Source organism: Pelodiscus sinensis, chromosome 26 (genome assembly GCF_052426305.1).
Source record: "Pelodiscus sinensis isolate ZL-2025 chromosome 26, ASM5242630v1, whole genome shotgun sequence".
Taxonomy (NCBI): domain Eukaryota; kingdom Metazoa; phylum Chordata; order Testudines; family Trionychidae; genus Pelodiscus; species Pelodiscus sinensis.
This window is the reverse complement of record NC_143077.1, coordinates 20,788,444-20,801,311: the sequence shown is the minus strand read 5'-3', so window position 1 is coordinate 20,801,311 and position 12,868 is coordinate 20,788,444. Positions and strand designations below refer to the sequence as shown.

The following is a 12,868-nucleotide window of genomic DNA, read 5'->3' as shown; positions in this document are numbered from 1 at the left end:
AATGAGAGCGCGGAGCTAGTGCTCGGGGCAGAGGCAGGGGCAGTGCACGGAGCCCTGTGAACTCTCTACTGCCCACCGGGAGCTGGGCCTGCTGCACAGTCTGTGGGGCCAGGACAGGCCTTAGCCCCCCCCCGCATCACCGAGCCCCAGGCCCAACACTGCACCGCCCAGCGCTGGGTCCTGACCCCTTGTTTGGAAATCACCGGATCGCTACCCAAGGGAGGAGCGGCCGGGATGCGCCTGTGCCCTGCCCCAGTGGAAAGCCAGGGCTGGAGGGGCGGGTGTCAGCCCTGCCGTGGGTCCCAGCTCTCACAGCGCCCGAGGCCAAGGTGGGCTGGTGGGAGCCGCCAGAGGAGACAGCAGTGACCCTTCAGCACAAGGCTCAGGCGTGGAGCTAAGACCCAGTCACCGAAGGGCGAGATTTAAATCACTCGACTCAACAGCGAAGCCTTCACGGCTGCTGCCTTAGCCAGGGCTCTTGTTCCTGTAAGGACCCAGAGAGGTCTGGGCAGGGACTCACACAGCCCCAGCTGCTGCCCACTGGACTGCTCAGCAATTCATCAGCTGCCCAGGCCAGGCCGCTCTTAGCGCGGGTCTGTCTACGCTGCAAAGCCTGCGGCTGGCCCAGGCCAGCTGACTCCAGCTCCTGGGGCCTGGGCTAAGGTTGTTGAACTGCAGGGCTGATGTTCGGGCTTGAGCTGCAGCCCAGGCTCTTGGACCCTGCAAGGTGGGAGCACCCCAGGACTCGGACTGCAACCCAAATAGCGTCACGGCAGTTCAACAGGCCCTTGGCAGGAGGCCCCTCGGCTGGGATCAGGCTTGGGCCAGCCTGGCCTCTCCAGAGGCAGCACAGACGTACCCTCCAGGCGGGAATTTTCAGAGGAGATCCCATTCAAGGCAAAGGCTCCTTCAGCTGGAAACCACCCCGGGGAAAGGCTGAGCTCGTTTCCTCGCTGGCCACACGGCTCTCCGGTGTACACAAGCCAGGGAACGCGTGAAACTGCTCAAGACGACGTCTTATTAAATGGGGAATTTATTGAAGTGGCCCAAGCGGATCCAGACTCCTGCCATTTAGACTGAGCAGATGGGAAAGGATGTTACAGAGCTCGCACGGTGTTAAGCTTCTACCGCCCTTAATAGCACCCAGAGCAAACAGAGACCTCTGCTTTCACATCACTACAAGAGCACCCGCGGAAGCACAGCAGAGAGTCGGTTACAGTGCCCGTTATGCACCTCAGGTTTTCACTCCGCTTACTCTTCAATATAAAAGCTTTGTTAAGTGAAAATACAAGGTGGAGTAATTAAGCACTGGAAGGGCCGGAAATGCAAAGTTTTGCACACAAATTTCACTCTGCCTCGTGCAAATGCAGGAAGAGCAATGACTGAACCTGTAAGGACACGATCACTGACTAGCTCTCCCATATATGAGAAATATCATTCGATAATCTCAATCTTAACTAGTAGTACAGATTGGACCTCCCTAGTCCAGCACCCTTGGGAATGGTCCCGAAGAAAGGAATTTGCTGGATCGGGGAGCGTGACAGTCTCCCCCACCCCCCACCTGCTTTAAGAAATGTATCGTTCTTGTGTGTAAAATTCAACAGTGTACGGAATGGTCTAGGGTTTTTAAGTGTGTAAATGGAAAGCCATCAAGGGCGATTCCGCCATTGGGGGTGTGTCTAGACTTTTTCGGTAAAGGGATGTAAATTAGGCATGTCGATATTGCAAATGAAGTGGGAATTTGAATTTCCCATGCTTCATTTGCATAATGGCGGCCGCTGCTTTTTTTCAAAACGGGGCTTTTTTGAAAAAAAAATCCGGCAGTTTAGACGGGAATCTTTTGAAAATAAAACCCTTTTTTGAACAATCCTGTACTTTGCAAAAAATGAGGTTTATAGGATCTTTTGAAAAACGGTTTTATTTTCGACAGTTACCGTTCTAAACCGCCGGGGTTTCTTTTGTTTTGTTGGAGGCCTCAATGTCTGGGCAACCATATGCAAATAAACTTTTCTCCTTAAGTCTTAGTAGTGGCTGGTAGGGCCATGCACAAAGGGAATCTTTAAAAATAACAGGAAAGTAGGAGTGTTTGGGTTCTTTTGTCTTTGGTTGGCTGGACTCACCCAGAGAGAAGGAACCAAAGACTCCAGAGTGAGGAACAGCCCTGGTTTGGAAGGAAGAAACAGTTTTAGGGTGAGTTTGTAATGAGTCTGTAACAAGTTTGTACTGAGGTTTCAGTGTTAGAGTTAGCCAAGCGTTTTCTGTTGTTTTGAGTTTGTAATTCACTTTGTTCTGCCTGTTTTCACTTATTACCACTTAATCCTACCCCTTATACTTAATAAAATCACTTTTATTTTCTGTCAAACCCACTGCAAATAATTGTTACCTGGGGGATCAATCAGAGTGCACATTCCCCTTTGGGTAGGTCTACACTACAGTATTATTTCAAAATAGCTTATTTCGAAATAACGCGTCTACACACAAAATGCATTTTGCTATTTTGAAATTGTGCATCCACACTGAGTGGACACTGAATTGCATTCTTGGTTGAGGCTGGAATGGCCACCAGGGCTCCCTGGGAAGGCTGGAGGCCCCCGATTTCGAATTAAGTGTCTACACAGCACTTATTTCGAAATAGCTATTTCGAATTTGGCGTTATTCCTCGTGGAATGAGGTTTACCAAATGCGAAATTATGCGCTCTATTTCGAATTTATTTCAAAATAGCGGTTTGGCTGTGTAGACGCTAGAAAAGTTATTTTGAAATACGGGCTGTTATTTTGAAATAACTTTGCTGTGTAGACATAACCTTTCATTCCAGGCAATCCAGGAAGTTTTTGGAGAATGTTGGGGATAACTTCTTGGCACAAGTGCTGAAGGAGCCGACTGGGGCCGTGCACAGCTTGACCTTCTGCTCACAAACAGGGAGGAACTAGTAGGGGAAGTAGAGGTGGGTGACAACCTGGGAAGCAGTGATCATGAGATGGTAGATTTTAGGATCCTCACCAAAGGAAGAAAAGAGAGTAGTAAAATACACACCTTGTACTTCAGAAGAGCAGACTTTGACTCCCTCAGAGACCTGATGGGCGGAATCCCCTGGGATGCTAACATGAAGAGGAAAGGAGTCCAGGACAGCTGGCAGTATTTTAAAGAAGCCTTATTGAAGGCACAGAAAGAAACCATCCCAACGTGTAGCAAGAGAGGCAAACATGGTAGGAGACCGGATTGGCTTACAGGGGAAATCCTTGGTGAACTTAAGCACAAAAAGGAAGCTTACAACAAGTGGAAACTTGGACAAATGACCAGGGAGGGGTTTAAATGTCTAGCTCGAGAGTGCCGGGGGTTATCAGGAAGGTGAAAGCACAGATGGAATTGCGCCTGGCTAAGGATGTGAAGGATAACAAGAAAGGTTTCTACAGGCATGTTAACAAGAAGAAGGTGACCAGAGCGGGTGTGGGGCCCCTAATGGATGAAGGAGGTAACCTAGTGACTGATGATGTGGGGAAAGCTGAAGTACTCAATGCTTTCTTTGCCTCTGTATTCACGGACAAGGTTGGCTCCCGGACTAATGCACTAAGTGACTCAAGATGGGAAGAAGATGGACAGCCCTTGGTGGGTAAAGAACAGGTAAGGAACTACTTAGAAAAGCTAAACGTACACAAATCCATGGGTACAGACGTAATACATCCGAGGGTACTGAGGGAGTTGGCAAATGTCACTGAGGAGCCTTTGGCCGTTATCTTTGAAAAGTCATGGAGATTGGGAGAGATCCCGGATGATTAGAAAAAGGCAAATGTAGTGCCCATCTTCAAAAAAGGCATGAAGGACGATCCAGGGAACTATAGGCCGATCAGTCTTACCTCGGTTCCTGGAAAAATCATGGAAGGGATCCTCAAGGAATCCATTTTGAGGCACTTGGTGAGAGGAAAGTGATCAGGAATAGTCAGCATGGATTCACAAAGGGCACGTCGTGCCTGACCAATCTGATCAGCTTCTATGATGAGGTAACTGGCTCAGTGGACGTGGGAAAGTCAGTGGATGTGATATACCTTGACTTTAGCAAGGCTTTTGATACCATCTCCCACAATATTCTTGCCAGCAAGTTAAGGGAATGTGGATTGGATAAATGGATGGTAAGATGGATAGAAAGATGGCTAGAAGGCCGGGCCCAGCGGGTAGTGATCAACGGCTCGATGTCAGGATGGGGGTCGGTTTCTAGCGGAGTGCCCCAACGTTCAGTTCTAGGACCGGTTTTGTTCAACATCTTTATTAATGACCTGGATGAGGGGATGGATTGCACCCTCAGCAAGTTTGCGGATGACACTAAGCTGGGGGGAGAGGTAGATACGCTTAAGGGCAGAGATAGGGTCCAGAGTGACTTAGACAAATTGGAGGATTGAGCTACAAGAAAGCTGATGAGGTTCAACAAGGACAAGTTTAGAGTCCTGCACTTGGGAGAAGAATCCCAAGCATTGTTATAGGCTGGGGACCAACCAGCTAAGTAGTAGTTCTGCAGAAAAGGACCTGGGGATTGCAGTGGATGAGAAGCTGGATAGGAGTCAACAGGGTGCCCTTGTAGCCAAGAAGGCTAATGGCATATTAGGGTGCATTAATAGGAGCATTTTTACCAGCAGATCCAGAGATGAGATTATTCCCCTTTATTCAGCTCTGGTGAGGCCACACCTGGAATATTGTGTCCAGTTCTGGTCCCCCCACTACAAAAAAGATGTGGACGCATTGAAGAGGGTCCAGTGGAGGGCAACCAAAATGATTAGGGGGCTGGAGCATATGACTTATGAGGAGAGGCTGAGGGACTTGGGTCTGTTTAGTCTGCAGAAGCGAAGAGTGAGGGGGGATTTGAGAGCAGCCTTCAACTTCCTGAAGGGAGGTTCCAAAGAGGATGGAGAGAGGCTGTTCTCAGTGGGGGCAGATGGCAGAACAAGGAGCAATGGGCTCAAGTTACAGTGGGGGAGGTCTAGGTTGGATATTAGGAAAAACTCTTTCCCTAGGAGGGTGGTGAAGCACTGGAATGGGTTCCCTAGGGAAGTAGTGGAGTCTCCATCCCTAGAGGTGTTTAAGTCTCGGCTTGACAAAGCCCTGGCCAGGTTGATTTAGTTGGGATTGGTCCTGCCTAGAGCAGGGGGCTGGACTCGATGACCTTCTGAGGTCTCTTCCAGCTCTAAGGTTCTGTGATTCTATGATTGTTAAAGGGGGGAAACCCAAATAATTCACTCGGGGTTCTGATCTCATGTGGGGAGTGGTATCCCAGGAAGCCAGGCCCTAAACTGCATTTTCTTTGGAGCTCAACAGATTTAGTGTCTGTGCTGCTTTGATGGGGGAGGGGGTGATAGATCTCAGCTCAGGGCCTTGGCTGTGGGAGACTAGGGAGCTGGCCCAGCAGGACTGTTCGTTGAGGAGCCCCAGAGAGCCGGAAGGCGAGTGGCAGTGGCCGGGTCAGCACTCCAGGAGGCCCCCCAAGGGGTCGTCTGTGAACTCACCCCGTCACAGGGAGGTCCACTGCCACCAGCCTCCCAGGACACTGCCCCTCTCTGGCTTGGCTCCGCTCCAGCCCTGCTGCTACAGGTCTTGGGCTTGGCTCTGTCCCGCTTCTTCCAGCTGGCTGGGGCTCTCCAGGGACAAAGCTCCCCGGCTGCCATGGCCCCGCTCCTGTCCCGCCTGGCTGGGGCTCTCCAGGGGCGGGCTCCATGGTAGCCCCACTTCTATCCCGCCTGGCTGGGGCTCTCCGGGGGGGGCTCCGCGGCTGCCCCGCGGCTGCCCCACTTCCGTCCCGCCTCGCTGGGGCTCTCCAGGGGCAGGCTCCGCGGCTGCCCCACTTCCGTCCCGCCTGGCTGGGGCTCTCCAGGGGCAGGCTCCGCGGCTGCCCCACTTCTGTCCCGCCTGGCTGGGGCTCTCCAGGGGCGGGCTCCGCGGCTGCCCCACTTCTGTCCCGCCTGGCTGGGGCTCTCCAGGGGCGGGCTCCGCGGCTGCCCCACTTCTGTCCCGCCTGGCTGGGGCTCTCCAGGGGCGGGCTCCGCGGCTGCCCCACTTCCGTCCCGCCTGGCTGGGGCTCTCCAGGGGCAGGCTCCGCGGCTGCCCCACTTCCGTCCCGCCTGGCTGGGGCTCTCCAGGGGCAGGCTCCGCGGCTGCCCCACTTCCGTCCCGCCTGGCTGGGGCTCTCCAGGGGCAGGCTCCGCGGCTGCCCCACTTCCGTCCCGCCTGGCTGGGGCTCTCCAGGGGCAGGCTCCGCGGCTGCCCCACTTCTGTCCCGCCTGGCTGGGGCTCTCCAGGGGCGGGCTCCGCGGCTGCCCCACTTCCGTCCCGCCTGGCTGGGGCTCTCCAGGGGCGGGCTCCGCGGCTGCCCCACTTCCGTCCCGCCTGGCTGGGGCTCTCCAGGGGCAGGCTCCGCGGCTGCCCCACTTCCGTCCCGCCTGGCTGGGGCTCTCCAGGGGCGGGCTCCGCGGCTGCCCCACTTCCGTCCCGCCTGGCTGGGGCTCTCCAGGGGCGGGCTCCGCGGCTGCCCCACTTCTGTCCCGCCTGGCTGGGGCTCTCCAGGGGCGGGCTCCGCGGCTGCCCCACTTCCGTCCCGCCTGGCTGGGGCTCTCCAGGGGCGGGCTCCACGGCTGCCCCACTTCTGTCCCGCCTGGCTGGGGCTCTCCAGGGGCGGGCTCCGCGGCTGCCCCACTTCTGTCCCGCTTGGCTGGGGCTCTCCGGGGGGGGCTCCACGGCTGCCCCGCGGCTGCCCCACTTCCGTCCCGCCTGGCTGGGGCTCTCCAGGGGCAGGCTCCGCGGCTGCCCCACTTCTGTCCCGCCTGGCTGGGGCTCTCCAGGGGCGGGCTCCGCGGCTGCCCCACTTCTGTCCCGCCTGGCTGGGGCTCTCCGGGGGGGGCTCCACGGCTGCCCCGCGGCTGCCCCACTTCTGTCCCGCCTGGCTGGGGCTCTCCAGGGGCGGGCTCCGCGGCTGCCCCACTTCTGTCCCGCCTGGCTGGGGCTCTCCGGGGGGGGCTCCACGGCTGCCCCGCGGCTGCCCCACTTCTGTCCCGCCTGGCTGGGGCTCTCCAGGGGCAGGCTCCGCGGCTGCCCCACTTCTGTCCCGCCTGGCTGGGGCTCTCCAGGGGCGGGCTCCGCGGCTGCCCCACTTCTGTCCCGCTTGGCTGGGGCTCTCCGGGGGGGGCTCCACGGCTGCCCCGCGGCTGCCCCACTTCTGTCCCGCCTGGCTGGGGCTCTCCAGGGGCAGGCTCTGCGGCTGCCCCACTTCTGTCCCGCCTGGCTGGGGCTCTCCAGGGGCGGGCTCCGCGGCTGCCCCACTTCTGTCCCACCTGGCTGGGGCTCTCCAGGGGCAGGCTCCGCGGCTGCCCCACTTCTGTCCCGCCTGGCTGGGGCTCTCCAGGGGCGGGCTCCGCGGCTGCCCCACTTCTGTCCCGCCTGGCTGGGGCTCTCCAGGGGCGGGCTCCATGGCTGCCCCACTTCTGTCCCGCCTGGCTGGGGCTCTCCAGGCGCAGGCTCTGAGGCTGCCCCACTTCTGTCCCGCCTAGCTGGGGCTCTCCAGGGGCAGGCTGCATGGCTGCCCCACTAGGTCAGGGCTCCGTGGCTGTCCCGCTGTACCGCGCCTCGCTGGGGCTCCCTTGGACGGGGCTTGCCGGTCCTGATGGTGGAGTTCCCCGCTCCTGGACACCCGACTGGCTCACACCTCTGGCGGCTGGGGCTCCTGGTCCAGTAACATCCGTCATCCTGCCACACACCAGATGGTGCCGGACCAGAGTCCTGGATTGAGGAGGTTTGACCTGGCCGCACCTTTTCACTCTTTGCACGGCACCACGGTGAGTTCCCTTTCCGCAATGGCCCGTGTGTGTCTGGTGCCAGAGGTCAGTGTCAGCTTCCCTCTCTAGGGCGCATGCAGCTGGTCAAACCTCCCTGTCTCCAAGCAGCACGGCCCGTCGCTGCCATCCGGAGGGCGAAAGGCTTAGCTGGCAAGCAGGCAGCGGGCCGGTTTACACAGAGAAGCTGACCCAGTTTAACTAACGAAGCTGCTGTACAACCAATGGGCTTTGTGAGTGAACATTCTCACAAGCTAAACCAGAATAAGCCAGATTTAAACCAACATGCACGCATACTACGTGTCCAAATCAATTTTGAAAAAGGGGCTGTGGTGTTTTTATGAATTTTACCCCAAAGCTTTTCATTTTACACTCTGGGCAAAGTGGATTTATTTCCCTCCTCTCTCCTCTTATGCACTGCCAGGCAAAGCCTTTCTGCTTGAACTTTCTAAGGCAATCACGTCTTGGCAGACACTGACTAGACCCAGAAGATTCCAGCCTGAAGCGTGAATTTTTGAGAAAGCTGCGTGCCATTGAAAACAGAGTGCTAGGATGGAAACTTATGCAAACTTAAAGTCTAGTGTTGTTTGCTGCCATCACATGATAATGTCAGCAGACACAGACTAGTGAAACAGACTCACAGTTCTCAAGGGGGTCTTTGGTAACAATTTTTTTTTTTTCAATGGAAGCAAAAACCAACCAAACAACCAAACAAAAGGGGGGCTTGTGTCAGACTTAGGGCCCCACAATCTTACATAAGAACGGCCAGACTGGGTCAGACCAAAGGTCCATCCAACCCAGTGCCCTGTCTGCTGAGAGTGGCCAATGCCAGGAGCCCCAGAGGGAGTGAACCGATCAGGTAATGATCAGATGATCGCTCTCCTGCCACCCATCTCCACCCTCTGACAGACAGAAGCCAGGGACACCATTCCTCACCCAGACTGGCTAATAGCCATTTATGGACTTAATCTCCATGAATTTATCTAGTTCTCTTTTAAATCCTATTAGGCAAGGAGTTCCACAGGTTGACTGTGCGCTGTGTGATGAAGAACTTCCTTTTATTTGTTTTAAACCTGCTGCTCATTAATTTAATTTGGTGACCCTAGTTCTTATATTATGGGAACAAGTAAATAACTTTTCCTTATTCACTTTCTCCACACCACTCAGAATTGTATAGACCTCTATCGTATCCCCCCTTAGTCTCCTCTTTTCCAAGCTGAAAAGTCCCAATCTCTTTAATCTCTCCTCATATGGGACCCGTTCCAAACCCCTCAGCATTTCAGTTGCTCTTCTCTAAATCTTTTCTAATGCCAGTATATCTTTTTTGAGATGAGGAGACCACATCTGTACGCAGTATTCCAGATGGGGGCGTACCATGGATTTATCTCCTATTGGTAATTCTTTTATACACATATGCAACACACTTAATTATAAGACATTTCTTTTAAAAATCACTGCCTCAGAAACAATGAACGGCGCAGATAACTTATGATGGATGTGGGTGACTTAGCCTTGTGCATTCTAAACAAATGCAATGTGTTAGTAGCAGAAGTGATACAAATTCTCAGGCCTTTCTAGATCACTTTCTGTCTTTGTACAATGCTTACGTCTATAGATCTTACAGTACTTTACAAATGGGGGTAAATATCATTACCCCAATGTACAGATTTCAAGTGGACTGATGTAGGAGTTGGGTCAGCAGGGAAAGCAGGCAGTGATGCAGAACAGGGCAGGATACATCCCAATGCTTTTTGGCCAGGGAGTAGAGGACGTATCTGGAACTCTGCACTTGGAAAGAGCAAATAATGCAATGCAGATACATTAGGCTTGGTCATCTTAACCTTGGCTTCTCTGCTCCTTCTCCAACTTGCACACTCAGTCCCAACTCTATCCACAGTGGAGCCTACCACCCCAGTGTACTGTCACGTTGCTGAATTGGAGGGAAGCAGCCAGATCGCTGCTGCACCCCTAGGTGGGGGTGTTGGCCCCAGAAATTGGTGTGGGGGGAGCCATGTGGGGTATTGAATGGGAGATTATTGTTTGTTGATCTTATGTACGCTATTTATGTGAGTGTATAATGTCTATGTGTGTAGGTAGGAATCTGTAATCTGTGTGGAAGCTGAATATTTCTGTGAATGTGGTTAAGCATTGCTATGGACAGGCTGAGTAGTGAAGCCCTGTGGAACAATGGCCCTTGATGGCCCAAAGACACAGCTAAAGCAGGAGGGGGGAGACCCAAGAGCTGCCAGCAGAGAGAGGCTGAGGACCAGGTGACCTGCTGCATACCAGAAGAGGCCAGGGAGGGGGTATAAAGAGGCCATGTGGTCGAGGCCATTTTGTTCTCAGCTCAGCACTTCATCCCAGAGGCAGCAGTGCAGGGATTGAAGAGCCCGGAAGACCTGTGGACCCATCCTGATCGTAGGATGTGCAATAAGGACTTTTAAACCAGCAGCTGCAACATCTCTGCTAGAGCCTGCATCGAGAACTGGGAGATTCAGTGCATGTAACGTACTGTACTTTAATAACCTTACTCTCATGCTTTTCTTTCTTGTAATAATAAACCTTTAGATATAGATTCTAAAGGATTGGCCCAGCGTGATTTGTGGGCAAGGTCCAGAGGGTAAATTGACCAGGGATCTGTGGCTGGTTTCTTGGAACCTGACAGAACTTGTTCGGGGTAGGTGGGATTGGGTGCTAGGACCTGTGTATGAGGCCCGGGGCCATCTGGGGCACGGATATTGCTGGGGTGTCGGAGGGGTTTTGCTCGGGAGGCTTCAGGCAGGTAGCTGAAGCGCTCTGTGGGACTGGTTTGTGGCCTGTGTGGAAAGGTCACAAATCGGGGGCTGTAAGAAGCCCCGGATTCGAGCAATTCGCCCTGAGCGGACGCCCTCAGCTGTGCCCAGACACGGCCCGGTCCGTCACATGTACATGCTACGAGAGCAGGTACTAGATGCCAAACCACCTTCTGACACCATCTTCAAAGGTAGGTACGTTGGCAGATTATAATGCCAGATGGACCACTGTGATCATCCAGTCTGACTGCCCGTGTAACACTGGCCAAACCGTCTGCCCAGCAGTCTGTTATTGTCCCTACGCTTTGCTCCTAGCTTGAAATAAATCAGACAGGCAACAGAAGAGGGCTCTCTGGCCCAGGCCAGCAGCAACAGAAGTCTGCATGCTGAATGGCTGTCCAGTGGCTTATGCAAGATGAGCTGGTGGCTGTAGTCCAGTTCCTCACGTCACACAAACGAGCAGCTCCTCAGACACAAACTGGGCCCCTTGTTGGCTGCCTCAGCAGAGGCCCGAGGGCTGAACGGTCCGTGACGGCCAAATGAGAGTTTTCGTTCACTCCTAAAGCTGACAGCGGTGAAGTATGCAGCCGGAGCAGAGAGAGGGAAGCTCTTCTTGCTCATGTCTGCTCTCTGGTAGGGATGTAACAAAATACAGGACTATGTAGCACTTTAAAGACTAACAAGATGGTTTATTAGATGATGAGCTTTCGTGGGCCAGACCCACTTCCTCAGATCAAATAGTGGAAGATAATAGTCACAACCATATATACCAAAGGATTCAATTTAAAAAAATGAACACGTATGAAAAGGACAAATCACATTTCAGAACGGAAGGGGGATGCGGGGGGGGGGGGGGGAGGAAGGTAAATGTCTGTGAGTTAATGATATTAGAGGTGGGGAGAGTGGGATGTCTGTGAGCTAATGGTATTAGAGGTGATAATTGGGGAAGCTATCTTTGTAATGGGTAAGGTAGTTGGTGTCTTTGTTGAGCCCCCCCGCGGAGAGTGTCGAATTTTAGCATGAATGACAGTTTAGAGGATTCCCTTTCAAGTGCAGATTTGAAAGTCTTCTGGAGTAGGATGCAGGTAATTAGGTCGTTGAGACAGTGTCCTTTCTGGTTAAAGTGGCAAGAAACTGTTTTTTCTTTGTGGTCCTGTCTGATATCTGTTTTGTGGGCATTGATCCTTTGGCGAAGTGTCTGAGACGTTTGTCCAATGTACACAGCAGACGGACACTTTTGGCACATGATAGCCAAAATTATATAGGGATGTGACAGTGCAGTCAATTAATGGATTAACCAAGAAGCAAAAGAGTATAGATTAATGCTACAGACTACATGCATTTCCCTCCCGCCGCCTTGCCACGACATTTTATAGCAGGCTGACCTGCAGCCCGGCTCAGTCTTGGCTTGCAACAGGTCCAGGACCTACCCCTGCTACAGCTCTGCATTTGAAGTGTATTAGGAGCCAGGCGGGCAGGCAGCTCAGTTCAGTTCTAGCTCACGCCAGGCACGGGAGCTCAGACACCCGCCCCCCTAAGACAAGGGCTGTATCAGAGGCAGCAGCGCAGGGCGACAGGCAGCTGGTCCACAAGGGGAGCTGGTTTTTAAACTGGCTCCCCTCATGGACCTGCTCCCCTGGCATCCCACAGAGGCAGCAGAGTGGAGAGGCAGGGGGCTCCTTGGGAGTGAGGCCAGAGCGCACTGGCTGCCAGCCCCGCCCCACCCCGGGGACTGACGAATAGTCGACTAACCGCTAAGAATTCATGAGGTTACTCGTCTATTCAATTAACCGATATTTCACACCCCTCGTCTCTGGCACTGTCTGGTATCTTTCCCCAGCACTAAATTCACTTCTCGTCAGACCCCCGGGGTTCTGCTCCCTTCATTCCTCTCGCAAACCACACATTTTGTCCAGTCTTCAGGGAGCACCACACTCTGACGACACGAACCTGAATGATCATATGTTCATATGGGGTTTGTTTAGCAGAGTCAAATAATCCAAAACACTTATAAAATATCAAACCCAGGAAATTCAGTGAGGAACATACTAATAATACTGAGTTACAGCTGTGAATTAAACACACAAGAGCCAAGATGTTCAAAGCAACACCACTTCAAGTAGCCTGGCCAGAAGGAAGGCATTGATTAAAGGCCCAGTTCTGTCACTCTTCCTTGCTCTAGCAGTGCCTTGCTCCATGAATATCCTTAAGGAAGATATTACATCAACTGGGTGAAGAGGCAGCGGGGGGGTGGAGGGAGGGCAGAG

At 53.7% G+C, this 12,868-nt stretch overlaps 1 protein-coding gene across 7 annotated transcripts in view; it reads right to left on the bottom strand.

Moving 5' to 3' along the window:
• The window catches only part of SCMH1 (Scm polycomb group protein homolog 1), a 128,533-nt gene that overhangs the window by 67,710 nt on the left and 47,955 nt on the right, over positions 1–12,868 (bottom strand). The window lies entirely within an intron of this gene.